Source organism: Bos taurus, chromosome 28, assembly GCF_002263795.3.
Source record: "Bos taurus isolate L1 Dominette 01449 registration number 42190680 breed Hereford chromosome 28, ARS-UCD2.0, whole genome shotgun sequence".
NCBI classification, from domain to species: Eukaryota; Metazoa; Chordata; class Mammalia; order Artiodactyla; family Bovidae; genus Bos; species Bos taurus.
The window spans coordinates 37,102,995-37,118,825 of record NC_037355.1 but is presented as its reverse complement, the minus strand read 5'-3'; the positions used below and the strand labels follow the sequence as shown (position 1 = coordinate 37,118,825).

General features: G+C 38.9%; 1 protein-coding gene across 6 annotated transcripts in view; it reads right to left on the bottom strand.

Moving 5' to 3' along the window:
* The window catches only part of NRG3 (neuregulin 3), a 1,237,517-nt gene that overhangs the window by 1,014,922 nt on the left and 206,764 nt on the right, over positions 1-15,831 (bottom strand). The window lies entirely within an intron of this gene.

Sequence of the window (15,831 nt, the reverse complement as noted above, 5' to 3'; positions counted from 1 at the left end):
ATAGAGGCAGGTAAAATCACAGCTACCATTCAGGACTGTTGCAAAGGAAGGCTTCAGGTGAGGAAAGTTCCTGGCACAGAAACCAGGTTCCACCTCACAAGTCTTGACAATCAGCAGCTATCATTTCACTGTCCTGCTCTGCCTGTTTTCCATGTTTTTGGATTCTCCACACACTCTGTTCTCTGAGGTCCAGTTACTCTGCCAAGGTTAGCTGAAGTCAAGTTTCTAAATAACTCTAATGCAGCCTGACCCCTACCCAATACAGCTGTACCCTGGTAACATAGCCATCTAAACTGCTATCTGATAACATGCTCTGTGGTCCTGAAGACAGTAACAAGAAGAATGGGTTTCTCTTTGCACACAGAAAATACCATCCCAGGATCATAAACTGTCTGAAGCAATTTGTGTATCTACTTATAATGTTCAAAACCCTAATTCAATTAAACTCTTCTATGGACACACTGTCACTAAAATATACTTCTTGTTTGGTCAGTAAACTTATTTTAAATATTTATAAGATCACATTGTGATTTACTGAAAATAGCACTGTATGTTATTATATTTTTATAGCCTCAAGCATGATTTTTAAATACACAGATCTGATTATTTCCTTTCATACTTTACAGTCTGAGGACAAAGACTAGAATGTCTGAGTTGAATGAAAGGCCCAGCGTGACCCAGCTCGTCTATGTGAGCTGCCTCATTTCTCACCACTGTCCTTCTGGAATTACTAGAACACTCTCACCTTTCCCTGTCTGTTCTTCCTGGTGTCACCTTTTCATCTAAGCAATTTAGCTTCATCATATAAATTTCAATTCCATTTATTACTATTACTCCAGGGACACCTTCATTGAAAATCCCTCTTTATATGCTCCCACAGCTCAGACAAGCAACGTTATGCATGTATTTGTGAGTTTGGGTGATCAGTACATCTTTTTCTCCACTCAGCTGTAAACTTCTTGACGGCAGAGGATAAGGTTTTGCATATCAGTGCCTACCTCAGAGCCAGCCTCCTAGTACAGGACTAGATAAATTTTACTGAATCAATGAAGGAAACAGGGAATGAATGAGTTTTGATTAAACTGCACATTGATGACCTTGTTTTACACATTTAAAAAATCTGTATGCATGCCACTGACATCAGTAACTGACGAATCACACATGTTGTATCTTCTGTATCTCCTACTGGTGCTAGACACCAAGTGAGACATTAAACACTAATTGTTAAAAGGCGTTGTAAACAGTTATGCTCTACAGGAGTATTAGTTGTTGCTGTTATTACCTCAAAGCTATAAAAAGGAAGAATGGTTTCCTCTTCATTAAATTAGTCCTGAAATCCTAGCATTTACAAAGTGGAATACTACTGTTCTACATTCACCCATTCAAGTATTCTTTCATTCATGAAATATTTATCAGTGGCACATTGCTCCAAGAGGATCATTCCTTAAGCACTTTGCTGCTGCTGCTAAGTCGTTTCAGTCGTGCTGGACTCTGTGAGACCCCATAGACAGCAGCCCACGAGGCTCCTCTGTCCCTGGGATTCTCCAGGCAAGAATACTGGAGTGGGTTGCCATTTCCTTCTCCAATGAATGAAAGTGAAAAGTGAAAGTGAAGTTGCTCAGTCGTGCCTGACTCTTAGGGGAGCAGAAATAATGTTAATCTGAAGGGGAAAGAGGAATATAACTATTCTGTTTTTATGATAAGTATTCACACAAATGCTACAGATATAGAAATTACACAACTGATTTCCCTTTAGATTGCATAGCAAGACCTATATCCCTGAGGACCATGCCATATGTCAAGTGAAACTGACAAAGTGCTATTCAACAGAAATGACACAAAGTTTACTTCGGCAGCATTAAGATAATAATGCAGAGTTTCTTGAATAGCTAGCTCTCTTGCACCACTCTGTGTTAAAAATGACTGCTTAGGGTCTAACAGTTCTGATCTGGTACTGCTGCTCTGAACAACACAATGCCAAACCTATGACATAGTTAGTCAGAGTGCAGCTATTAGAACAGAAACAAAAATGCCATAAAAAAATAAGATGAGGATATTTATTAAAACAGAAAAAGGTAATTAACACAAATTAAATAAATTTAAAATAAAATAAGATTAAGACCTATTCTCTAATGTGCTAAAAACCTGAGTTACAATAATTATCTTCAAGAATGAATTTTCCTAGATAACTAAAACGGAAAAAATTCCACTAGCTTCAAATTCAAGGCAGTGTGCAGCCTTGTATCAAAATGAAGGAGAAATTCTCCACTGTTTTCACGTTTATTATACTTGCTATTTTTAATTTTCAAGTTAAAAATTAATTAAAACGTAAGAGAGAAATAAAATTTGCAGTCATATTCTTTATATATGCATATATAATAAAGATGAATATTTACAACACACGTATGGTTATATATTTTTATTCTTTGTTAGGTAAATCATAAACAAATTTTTATATAAGGAATATAGGCAAGATGAGTGGACAACTTTGTTTCATGTGGCAGTTATTCTTTATTTTTATATATATTCTTTACATATATTTGAGTAAAATACATGAAGTCCAAAATCACATTTGAAAAACACCTGTATTAACTATGGAAGGCATGTTTAATGCCTTCCATGAACGAAAATGCACTTTAGTTCAGATTCACTTCTAATCACCATACTATAAAAATGAGAGATTTTTTAAAAACATAAAAAGGTTAACGATAAAAGTGACCAAAGCAATGCAAAACATATTTCTGAGTAATCTGGAAACTTGATTGTGAATTCTTTTTCATGGAGTTAGGCAGCAACCTAACTTATAATTTTTAATTACAGAAAGAGCTGGAATAAGGAAATTCTTGCCCAAATAATCGGAGACTTTAGAGCTAGGAATAAAGCTTTCTGGTCATGGCATCTCAAATCCACCTGAGGAATGAAGCAGTTTAGCAAACATCCTGAAAATCCCCTCCTCTTATAAGGATACATTTAGAGAGAGAAAATACCGTGTCACACTTTCTTTAGCATCTGTAATTATTAAAAAGGTCTGCCTTTATTGAGATAACTCTTTAATGAGAACCTCTGCACACACAGGTCTATAGTCTACTTCTTTCTGTCACTACTTCAACAAATATTTATTGAACACATACTATGCGCCAAGGAGTATGTGTACATATGCTAAGCTGCTTCAGTCATGTCTAACTGAATAGGGTCCATATGATCCTATGGACCATAGCCTGCCAGATTCCTCTGTCCATGAGATTGTCAAGAATACTGGAGTGGACCGCCATGCCCTCCTCCAGGGGATCTTCCTGACGCAGGATCAAATCTAGGTCTCTTCCATCTCCTGCATTGGCAGGTAGGTTCTGTACCTCTAGCGCCATCTGGGAAGCCCTCCAGGAAGTATGGCATCCAACACAATGAACAGACTTCCTATGTCATATACCATGGCAGATAATAAAAATGGACACAAAGCAGGTATCGTTCACTCCCTACACTCTCACTTTACAAATGTGTGCTACAAAGATGTGAGGTAATTTTTACCCCAAAGTCACTGTCATATCTAAACCCTACTATCAAATCTATTTACACGTCAGTGAAAACACTTAATCTCATGTCAGACCTGGTGAGAGGAAGCAGAGTGTTGCTGCTGCTATTGTCTATGAGCTGTTTCTCTAATAACGAGCATCTCCTCCTTGTGCTTTTTAAATGGATTTCTCATTATCACTATCAATTACCTTCAGACTTTTAAAACGAATATGTTTCCAACGAAAGTAGAAATGCCTTTGAAGAAAGTCAGTGAGTCTAAAAGGTCTAGAAAATCCAATATTCTAGAAGGAAAAACCGTAATGATCAAGCACATTAAGATAGGTGATTGTTATGAGGTGAAATTTTAATTTGTGTGCAATATTGCTCAGTTTCTGCATACAATAATGTCAATAAGTTCACTGTTCAGTAATGGAACAGTGTGTTCAATCGGTGTGTTCAATTCTTTATGTTTGCATGAATAGTCGGCAGATTGTTATATGTGCGTTTAAGAGTTATTTTAGTCAAACTAAGAAACCTGGTTGGAGTTTTTGATTCAGATGGGAAACACATAATTATTTCTCCATTTACAGCAGAGAGATACATGACCTTTCAATCCCCAAATTCACTATTCTACAAACATTCAGGAAAGGATAATATCCAGCTAATGGGGATGTCTAAAATCCAGGTGGAGACTATGGACCAGTCTTCAGGTTAACACATTCCAGGACTTCATGCGTTTGTGGGGCACACTCTTAGCTCATATCTGCCTTGCAGTATTTGAATGCCCATAACTCTCTGTGTATCACAGAGAGCTTGATACACAGAGAGTTATGGGCATTGATGTATTGCTTCGTTAAACCTCAACTTTATACTTATCCACCAAAGATTACATTAATTCGGTTAGTTATTCAAGCCTATTCACATTTGATCCTTTTTTAATAAAAAATCTAATCTAGAACATCTTTCCCAACCACCATTTCCTATACTCATAATTCCTTATGTTTGTTCAGCAAATTACAATTTAAAATGTATATTTAACAGTGGTGAGTTAATGGCACTCTATTAAGCTTTTTAACATATATTAATTTTAATATATTTGGTATATTCTAATAAAATGATTACAAAAATCAAAATGATATTTTCATAAACACATTTTTTTTCATACTATTTCTTTTGAATGGATCCCCATGAAAGCCTTGTGAGATTACTAGACAAATCTCTATTTTACTAATGTGACTAGATTATAGATGAATTTCCTATAATCATAGAGCTATAAGCTATGTAGGATGGGACCAGAGAAATATTCTGGCTCTTGAACTAATGATCTTTCCTTAAGCCATCCCTCAATTCACTGATGAAATTCTAAACCAGAACATGTCAATATAGTTTCCTTATCTATAAAAGTTTTATCAAAAAAACTGTTCATGTCAATAAGAGGTACATGCCATTTCTTCACTGTTACCATGAAAAAAATATAAGATTGGATTCAAACAGTAAGCAGGAGGTTCCTTCCCAGAAATCCAGATTAGTCACTCATCAGGCCAACAAACCCTTCTTGAAGCTCAAACCTTTTAGAGTTAGGATTCTTCTACTCTCCCAACTATGTTTTAAAATAGAAATTAAATTTCTGTGGTGTCAGCTGACAGGCAAGTCACACTTGAATGATCAAAGAAAGTTGAAAAAAAAAAAACTTTCTCTCTTCTGGCTACATCACTTTTCTTTCTTTAGTTCCCAAAATATTAGCTTATAAATGTATCTCTACTAATAAATCTATATCAAGACCAAAGAACTGAGGGATTTATGAAGGACACAACATGACTATTCTTCAAAATCAACTTCTCATATGACCAAAAAAAAAATCATCCTTTGCCTCTAAACAATATATTGATTGTCTCTACACAAATAGAGCAGAAATTGCTTATCAGTGCAACAGTGTAGTTTCCGTTTGAAATATGTTTACACATTCTCACCTCATGTTTCTTCCAATTACGTTTCCTCTATTTTTCTGGGCTAAGATATTTGTAATACTTCAATTTACTTTTTTCCCACTTATATCTTGGTCTAAAATAATAATAAGAAAAACAGAAATGTGAGATTGTGAAATAGTAAACCTAAAATGCATTTCGAGTTAGTTACATAAAAAATGTCAAAACAGCCATGGATATTTTCATCCAAAGAACTGTAAGAAGAGTATAGAATCACAGAGAAAGTGAACAGCTTAGGGTGGAGAGGGCCTTTGGGATTAGCTAAGGTAGAGTTAAGTAGTGTTATCAAGCTGCCAGAAAGACAGACAGACAGACTGTAGCTCCTTTGTATGGCTACATGGCAATATTAACCTGCAGGGAGTGAGCTGCACATGACCCCGACCACTGTCATCAGAGGCCCAGGTTCAGGTTCATTCGATCCCAATACAAGGCTAACTGCACACAGCAAAAGAAGAGATCAATCCTTTTCCAAGGAGGGAGGAGATTGAGCTTTTTTCTTTTTTTTCCCTTTCAGGATCTTTTCCTGCATTTTTGGTTTCCCCTCCACAGTGGCTCTTGTTTCCCTGGTGGCTCAGACGATAAAGAATCCACCTGCAATGCAGGAGATCTGAGTTTGATCTCTGGATGGGAAGATCCCCTGAAAAAGGAAATGGCAACCTACTCCAGTATTCTTGCCAGGAGAATTCCATGGACAGTGGAGCCTGGCAGGCTACAGTCCACGGGATCACTCAGAGTCAGATTCAACTGAGTGACTCACACACACTACATTTTGAAAATGCTACTTCGCCCATTAAAAGGTAGAAATAAAACACCGCACAGCCTCACTGACTCTTCCCCCTGTAGTCTGTTTCACCCACTTGCCTGGAGTGCACCCTGATACTTAACCATTCTGTCAGCCTGCTTTCCCAACAATCACAAATCTGCCCTTGGCATCCAGAGCCCGGGGCAGATAACAAGGATGAGTTATCTGCCCCGGGCTCTGGGCTCGCAGAGAGCCTGGAGCAACAGGGCGTGGGGTGGGGTGGGGAATCTGGTCAGGGAGGAGAAGACTAAGGACAGAAGCCCTTTATTTCCCAGGCCACTTGGATCACACCACCGACCTAGGCCCTGCTGACTCACTGTGCCTGGAGTCTAGACAACTGCAGTCAAAGCCATCTTTGAAGAGCTAGTCCCTGGTTATTAAAAGCAAAGGAAAGGAAAGACTAATATAAATGTGCACCAAGCAGGGTGCTGATTCATTTCTGTACATGCGTGCATGCTAAGTCGCTCAGTCGAGTCTGACTCTTTGTGACCCCCTGGCCATGTAGCCACCATTCTGCTCTGTCCATGGGATTCTCCAGGCAAGAACACTGGAATGGGTTGCCATGCCCTCTTCCAGGAGCTCTTCCTGATCCAGGGATTGAACCGAAGTCTCTTCAGTTTCCTGCATCGGCAGGTGGGTTCTCGACCACAAGTGCCACCTGGGAAGCTCTAATTTCTATACATAATTTCTTTTAAATATTTGCAAACAGCAAATCAACAGATACAGCATCCTTGTAAGGGATACACCTGTGTGTGTCTACATGTGTGACTGTGTGTATGTGCATGAATATATGTACGAGTATGGGGGGAGGGGAGGGAAAGCCAGAAAGGAATACACATAACAACCCTAGGGCATTCTCAGTGGTGCATCCTATTAAAGAGAGGAACCTTTGTGCTGCAACAACCTTAATATTTCAGATGTGTGAATGTGAGAGTAGGAGCCAGAGAAAGACGAAATATTTTGCATAACAGAAGAACTTTGATTTGGAGCGCCTGAGGGCAATTCTGGAGCAAGAAGATGATTCAGAAATGGAAGAAACAGGAGGAAAAAGGTCCAGGTGAAAGCCCACAAATACATTATCCCCTTGTGACCCCACCACGTTTACTACACTCACCCTCCATAGGCAGGCAGATGCTCGGGTCTCACTTTCCGAGGGACATGGGGTAAAACAATAGCAATAACCATGAGCACAGGAGCTGGAGGGAGATGGGACCATGAGAAGATCCAACACAGAAATTCTGCAAAAGTTTTAGAATTTCACAGACCTTGGAACTGAAAGAGCAATACATATTCAACTAGATCTCCAAGGAGCGAATAGGGACCCAGCTGCATTACCCACGCAGGTAATTGTCTTAAAAACCTCACACACACAGAAAACGACTTTGGCTCAAAGAACGTATAAAATAGTGTCACGATGGGGAAAATAGTAGCAACCGAATTGGGATCTCCAAAGGCCTGATCTCAAAGCTTAACTCCTTCCATTCATAAGTGTTGCCCAAACTGGCCTGAAGGAGACAGAGTTAAGAAGAGCCATCACCAGCATCCTGATCTTTCATCCTGTTGGTTACCAGAGGGAGGCTAAGGATGCTTCCCTTTAGGACAGAAAAATCTGAGGCTGAGAATGTTCCCCTTTAGGACAGAAAATTTGGGGATAGCCCCTCCTCCCTCCTACTCATCATAGCCAGGTGCCAGCCACAGATTGGTCAGTCTGGGCATCTTCCAATCCCAAGGCCACTGGCAATTCCTCTAAAAAAGGACAAGGCCAGTGTTCCATCTAGACACCAGGGAACACAGGTGGACAATATTTTCATTGGAAACCATTGTACTCATTTTTGCTGGAATAAATATTCACAAGGCTAAAACAATAACAAAATTGCTAATCAAATGATATTGAATAAAAATTAAAGCACATTCTTGAAATCATCATGTACAATACCACTTAAAATGTTCTCTATTGCATCTTTGATTTGTGCATAATGACCAAAATTACTACTCGTGGGAGAACAGATCTGTTGAAATGTTTAAAATCATTGTAGTTCAGGCTGGAAGAATTTCGGGTAAAAGAGTGTACTTCTCAACAATTTACAGCACACAGTAGGAAGAATGTCAGCCTAAGTAAATTGGTCTTCTACAATAGTTCTATTCTTCATAGCAACCTCCATGCTATAGCCATTTTCTCATGCCCTATACTGCATACCTATATTAGGCTTGTTAGTTATTAATTATTATGTGGGTCACAGAGAAAATGCCCCAGATCTCATAGAATGAGATGCATACACAGGTGACTACAATGTCAACAGATTAGGTTTTGGAGACTTAATATTAGTAATCCTTCAGTTCAGTTGCTCAGTCGTGTCCAGCTCTTTGCGAACCCATGGACTGCAGCACACCAGGCTTCCCTGTCCATCACCAACGGCCAGAGCTTACTTAAACTCATGTCCATCGAGTGGGTGATGCCATCCAACCATCTCATCCTCTGTCATCCCCTTCTCCTCCTGCCTTCAATCTTTCCCAACATCAGGGTCTTTTCAAATGAGTCAGTGCCTTTGTATCAGGTGGCCAAAGTATTGGAGTTTCAGCTTTAGCATCAGTCCTTCCAAAGAATATCAGGACTGATTTCCTTTAGGATGGACTGGTTGGATCTTCTTGTAGTTCAAGGGACTCTCAAGAGTCTTCTCCAACACCACAGTTCAAAAGCATCAATTCTTCGGTGCTCAGCCTTCTTCACAGTCCATCTCTCACATCCATACATGACTGCTGGAAAAACCATACCTTTGACTAATCAGACCTTTGTTAGCAAAATAATGTCTCTGCTTTTTAATAGGTTGTCTAGGTTGGTCATAACTTTCCTTCCAAGGAGCAAGTATCTTAATTTCATGGCTGCAGTCATCATCTGCAGTGATTTTGGAGCCCAAAAAAATAAAGTCTGTCACTGTTTCCATTGTTTCCCCATCTATTTGCCATGAAGTGATGGGACCGGATGCCATGATCTTAGATTTCTGAATGTTGAGTTTTAAGCCAATGTTTTCACTCTCCTCTTTCACTTTCCTCAAGAGGCTCTTTAGTTCTTCTTCACTTTCTGCCATAACGGTGGTATCATCTGCATATCTGAGGTTATTGATATTTTTCCCGGCAATCTTGATTCCAGCTTGTGCTTCATCCAGTCCAAGATTTCTCATGATGTACTCTTTAATTAGATACCTGCTGAGGGTCAAATACTGCAGCAACTTTAAGTCTACACTTTACAAACAGCAAGGTCTTTATTATTACACCCATTCAACTAACAGGCGGAAACAGAAGCTGAGAACTGTCAATATGTTCAGCAGCAGGGAGTCTGTAAGTGGCAGAAGTGATAATGATCAAGGCAAGATATGAGAGCCTATTGGTCACACTTAAGGTGAAGGTGTCCTTGTAAATTGGCTTTAACAGGTAAGTAGGTGGAGAGGGTCTTCCTAGGACAGGAAAGAAACTGAACAAAGCCAAAACATGGAAAACATAGCAAATATCCTGGTATAGGATGGATTGATTAGGCAAACTGGAATTGGGAAGATCCATTGAGGATCACTGAATCAGCACTAAAAATAAATAAAAATAATCTGAGTTAGACTCTAGGTGAAATTTGGAAGGAAAATGAGGCAATGAGGTACCTTTTCACCTGGGTTATATTCATTCAACATAAAACCTAGTTGAAAAAGTCTCCCTCGAGTTCACTCATTTCCCCTAGAAATAGCACATCTTTCTTCCTATCACCTATCTTAGAAAATGTCAGCCCCATCCACCAGGTGCTCGAGAAAGAAGCCTGAGTGACATGCATGACTCTGCCCCTTCTTTCACGCTTACCATTTCATGATTGTGAACTCTATCCATCTGCCTCTGAAATTTCCAGTGAACCCACATCCTTCCATATTCACTTTCCTTTTCCTCATACAGCCACCATCATCCCTCACCTATATTACAGCAATAACTTCTTAACAGGCTTTCTCTCTCCAGGCTTTGCCCCTTTCTACCTAGTATGGAAAATGCTACAGTCCTGATGTTTTGAAAAGCAAATCTGGTTACATGACTCCCTACTTTCAAACATTTCAATAAATCCCGTCACTCTCAAAAGATCAACACAATTCCCTTGACCCTTTCACCCATCCAGCTTCATTTTGCAAGTGCTTATACACCACCATCTATATTCCTCCCCAGACTGAATGATTTTTTTTTTCAGTGTCTTAAATAACCCCTGCTTCCTCATTGGAAACATCACACATGTTGCCTCAGCTTGGTTTTCTCTCTCCTGACCTCTGTCCTTCACCAGTGAACACACATGAAAAATACAGACTTCAAATCATCTGTTACAGGATGCCTTCCCTAATTCCACTGTCTAGATTAGTCATACCTACCATCAAGATTTCCACATCAAGTATTTTTCATTAAAGAAACTATTACATTCAATCACAAAAACTATCATTCAATCAAGCCTGCTCACTTTTCTGTTGTACTTAAATTTAGAATTTTGGTATGACCAACTTTTTTTTTTTTTTCATTTTTGTATCCTCAAGGCTTCAAGAAAAGTAGTAGGACTCTTGATATCTTAATATTTCTTTAAAAATAAATATGAATGAACAAATGAAGAAAGGAGAAAGACAAGATAAAACTCAAAGACTTGTCATGGTACTGATCAATATGCCTGAAATTAAACTCCTTTTTTTTTTTTTTACTGTATAAAGATATATTTTAATGGAATATAAGAGAAAGCTTTAAATATATATACATGCTAAAACATATATATTTATATACAACTATTTAGCACAACATGGGGTTGCAAAGAGTGGGACTTAGCAACTGAACAACAATAACAACAACAACAACAAAAAAAAACACCAAAAAGATCATTTATAGTCTAAGAAGGAGAAATGGGATTCTGAGAAAAATAAATTCTAAGGAGAACTAGAAGAAATAACTGAAGAATGAAGAGTTTCATAACATTGATGCAGAAAAATTTCCAGGCATAACATCAAAGGCAGAGAACATAAAAGGAAAAATCAATATATTTGATTATAAAAAATTTAAACAGTCTGTATCAGAAATAAAAATATAGCACCATTAACAAAGTTGAAAACAGAAATAACAATGTAGAAAAAAATAACTTGCAATGTATGGCCAAGAACCACTATCCTTAATATATAAAGAGTTCTCAGGGAAAAATAAACAAACAAAGAAACAAACTAAAAAAAAAAGATGACACCTTCCTCAAAGGGAACCACAATTCTTATTAGAAGTTTGACTAAATGTTCCCAGAACATACCACCCTTTTATTTCTACTGGAGCACAAAGTGAAATGCAATATATCAAAGGATCATAGTTAATGCACAGCTGCATTAGCAGGAGAGTAAAGGAATTCTTCAGAAGATTTTAGAAAAGAAAAAAATGTAGAATCTACATGAGTAAGCAAAGAATGTAATGAAAGGGTTTCCTGAATTCACATGCTAATCACTGGTAGCATAGCAGCTGAGTTATAGTAACCCACACAAATAAGAAACCTAGGTGGAAGATCAGTGTAAAGACTCTATGGGGATCTTGTTGGTGGGAATGTATAATTACTTCAACCACTGTGGAAAACAGTATGGACATTTCCCAAAACTAAAAACAGAAATACCATATGCCCTAGAAATTCCACTGCTGGGTATATATCCATAAAAAAACAGTAATCCAAAAAGATACATGCAGCCTAATATTCAGAGCAGCGTTACAACAGCCACGGTATGGCAGCAATCTAAGCATCCATTAACAAGTGCATGGATAAAGAAAATATGGTATACCACACACACACACACACAATGGAATACTACTCAGACATAAAAAAACTGAAACTTTGCCATTTGCAGCAACATGTATGGACTGAGAGGGTATTACGCTACTTGAGGTAAGTCAGAAAAAGACAAATGCTTCATGACATCTCTTATATGTGGGATCTAAAAAATACAACATTCTAGTGGATATAACAGATATGAAGCAGACACAGATATACAGCAGAAACGAGAGGTCACCAGTGAGGATGGAGGAGGAACAACATAGGGGTCGGCTCCTGGGTGAAAGGCTCAAGGATGCACTGTACAAGGCAGGGAATACAGCCAACATTTTGTAATGACTATTAATGAAAAGCAACCTTTAAAAATTGTTATCAAAGAAGTTTTAAAAGACTCTCGATGAGAATCTTGAATTCCTGAAACAGGACAAGGCATTAGGAATGCTATTTTCAGCTTTAGCTTTTGGGAAAATAATTTTTTAAAAAAACTACTCCCTTGATAAATTTTTAAACAAAAGTTTATGCTCATGTTTGAAAACTTAATTTACACTTTCAAGCCTTTCTCTGTTAAAAAAACCCAAACTTAAGGCATAATTTAAAGTGTTTATATGCGAAGACCCCCAGTTATCTGAAAGCAGCATATGAAGATCCTTTCTGAAGAAAATTTAAATTCAGCTTTAAAAACTACCCTAATAAGATCAAAGAATCAAAGATTAAAGGAACTTGAACTCATAATTAAAAAATCATTATATATGAAGAAATAAGCTGTCATTAGCAACTGTAAGTGCCACAAAGCACAGAATCAGACCCCTAATGATTACAGATACAAAGGTTATTACATACATTATAAATCATGCACATTAAATATGTTTAAAGAAATAATAGTGAAGATTGACCATAAATGTAAGAAAAATAGAGACTAACAAAACCGGCCAGATATATTTGAAAAAGAGGCGAGGAAACCTATAGAAATGAAAAATACATTAGCTAAAATGATTGTGAGACAGCTGAAAAGAAAACTAGAACACTGAAAAATAAATCTGAGAAAAATATAGGGAATGAAGCATAGATATATGAAGTAACAGGAAACAGGAAACATTTTTAAGAAAATGAAAATAGAGTGAGAACATCCAACATGGAGAAACGAGAATTCAAACAGCTAACAGAAAAAGGGAGAAGGCAAAGAATATTTGGAGACAATGCTATAGAACTCTCTAGAAGTGATAAAAGATATGGATCCTCATCAGAAAGTCGTGAATCCTACACCTAGATAACTTCTGGTGAAACTGAAGAACACAAAAAATAAAGATTTAAAAACAAGTCATTGAGAAAAAAATGTTACCCACAACAAAAGATTTCGCAATTAACAGTCTTCCCAACAGCAAACACGAAAGTCAGAGCAAACAGAATAATACTCTTGAGATGGTAAGAGAACACAGTATCAACCGGAATGTACGTATGTATGTCACTCACTCAGTCATGCCTGACTCTTTGTGATCCCATGGATTGTAGCCCACCAGCCTCCTCCGTCCATGGAATTCTCCAGCCAAGAATTCTGGAGTGGGTTGTCATTTCCTCCTCTAGGAGATCTTCCTGACCCAGGGATCGAACCTAGGTCTCCTGAATTGGGGACAGATTCTTTACCATCTGAGCCACTAAGGAAGCCCTAGAATTCTAGGGAAGCCTTAGAATCAGTTCAGTTCAGTTCAGTTGCTCAGTTGTGTCCAACTCTTTGTGACCCCATGAACGGCAGCATGCCAGGCCTCCCTGTCCATCACCAACTGCCAGAGTCTACCCAAACCCATGTGCACTAAGTCGATGATGCCATCCAACCATCTCATCCTCTGTCATCCCCTTCTCCTCCTGCCTTCAATCTTTCCCAACATCAGGGTCTTTTCAGATGAGTCAGCTCTTCGCATCAGGTGGCCAAAGTATTGGAGTTTCAGCTTCAACATCAGTCCTTCCAATGAACATCCAGGACTGATCTCCTTTAGGATGGACTTGTTGGATCTCCATTCAGTCCAAGGGACTCTCAAGAGTCTTCTCCAACACCACAGTTCAAAAGCATCAATTCTTTGGTGCTCAGCTTTCTTTATAGTCCAGCTCTCACATCCACACATGACCATTGGAAAACCTATAGCCTTGACTAGACAGACCTATGCACTGTTACCTTTCCCACTTGGAAACAGCCTTTCTGGGGCTTCCCTGGTGATCCAGTGGTTAAGAATCCACTTCCCAATGCAGGGGATGCAAGTTGGATCCCTGGCTGGGGAATTAAGATCCCTTGGGCTGCAGGGCATCTAAGTCCATGCACTATAGCAAAAACACCATTCCATTCCACAGGCCTTGCAGCCTAAGACTTGACACAGGCAAATACGTGAAAAAGTATTTCTAAAAAGAATGGAATGATGTTTAAAAACCCCTCTTCTTATCCTCACTTCCTACTATAATTACCACCCCCTTTCTTTGCTCTCTTTTATAGGAAAAAGTCCTCAAAATAAATAACCCCATTGCCATAAATTGATCTTTTCTCATTTTCTCTTTATCTCACATCACTTACACTTTCTCTCTACATCACTACACTAAAATTGTTTTTTTAAGATCACCAACAACTTCCTAATTCAGACTCTTCACAACAAATTCCCAATTTCCAATCCTCTTTATTTGATCGACAGCAGTTGAGACTGTGGCTCATTTCTTTCTGTCTTGAAATATTTATCTATTTGGTTTCCTTGACACTGGACTCCCTGGTTGTCTTTCTTTGGACATTCCTTTTCATGCTCTTGCTCTGGTTTCTCCACAGCTCCCCAAGCTGTAAATGTTGGGGTCACCCAGGACACAACATCTGGACCTATTCCTGATGTGTATGCCCTCTCCCTACCCCCACCGAGTACCAAGGTCATGTATCTAATGGCTTAAAGCTCAACATTCAGAAAACGAAGATCATGGCATCCGGTCCCATCACTTCATGGGAAATAGATGGGGAAACAATGTCAGACTTTATTTTTCTGGGCTCCAAAATCACTACAGATGGTGACTGCAGCCATGAAATTAAAAGACGCTTACTCCTTGAAAGGAAAGTTATGACCAACCTAGATAGCATATTCAAAAGCAGAGACATTACTTTGCCAACAAAGGTTCGTCTAGTCAAGGCTATCGTTTTTCCTGTGGTCATGTATGGATGTGAGAGTTGGACTGTGAAGAAGGCTGAGCACCGAAGAATTGATGCTTTTGAACTGTGGTGTTGGCAAAGACTCTTGAGAGTCCCTTGGACTGCAAGGAGATCCAACCAGTCCATTCTGAAGGAGATCAGCCCTGGGATTTCTTTGGAAGGAATGATGCTAAAGCTGAAACTCCAGTACTTTGGCCACCTCATGCGAAGAGTTGACTCATTGGAAAAGACTCTGATGCTGGGAGGGATTGGGGGCAGGAGGAAAAGGGGATAACAGAGGATGAGATGGCTAGATGGCATCACTGACTCGATGGACGTGGAGTCTGAGCGAACTCCGGGAGTTGTGATGGACAGGGAGGCCTGGCATGCTGCGATTCACGCGGTCGCAAAGAGTCGGACACGACTGAGCAACTGATCTGATCTGAGCTGATCTGATCTAATGGCTACCTGATATCTCAACTTAGCTATCTAAAAGTCATCCCAAATCAAGCTCCTAAGACACTCCAGCCACACCTCAGGAGATCCTCCTATAATCTTCCCATTTCAATTAATGAAAATGCTATCCTTC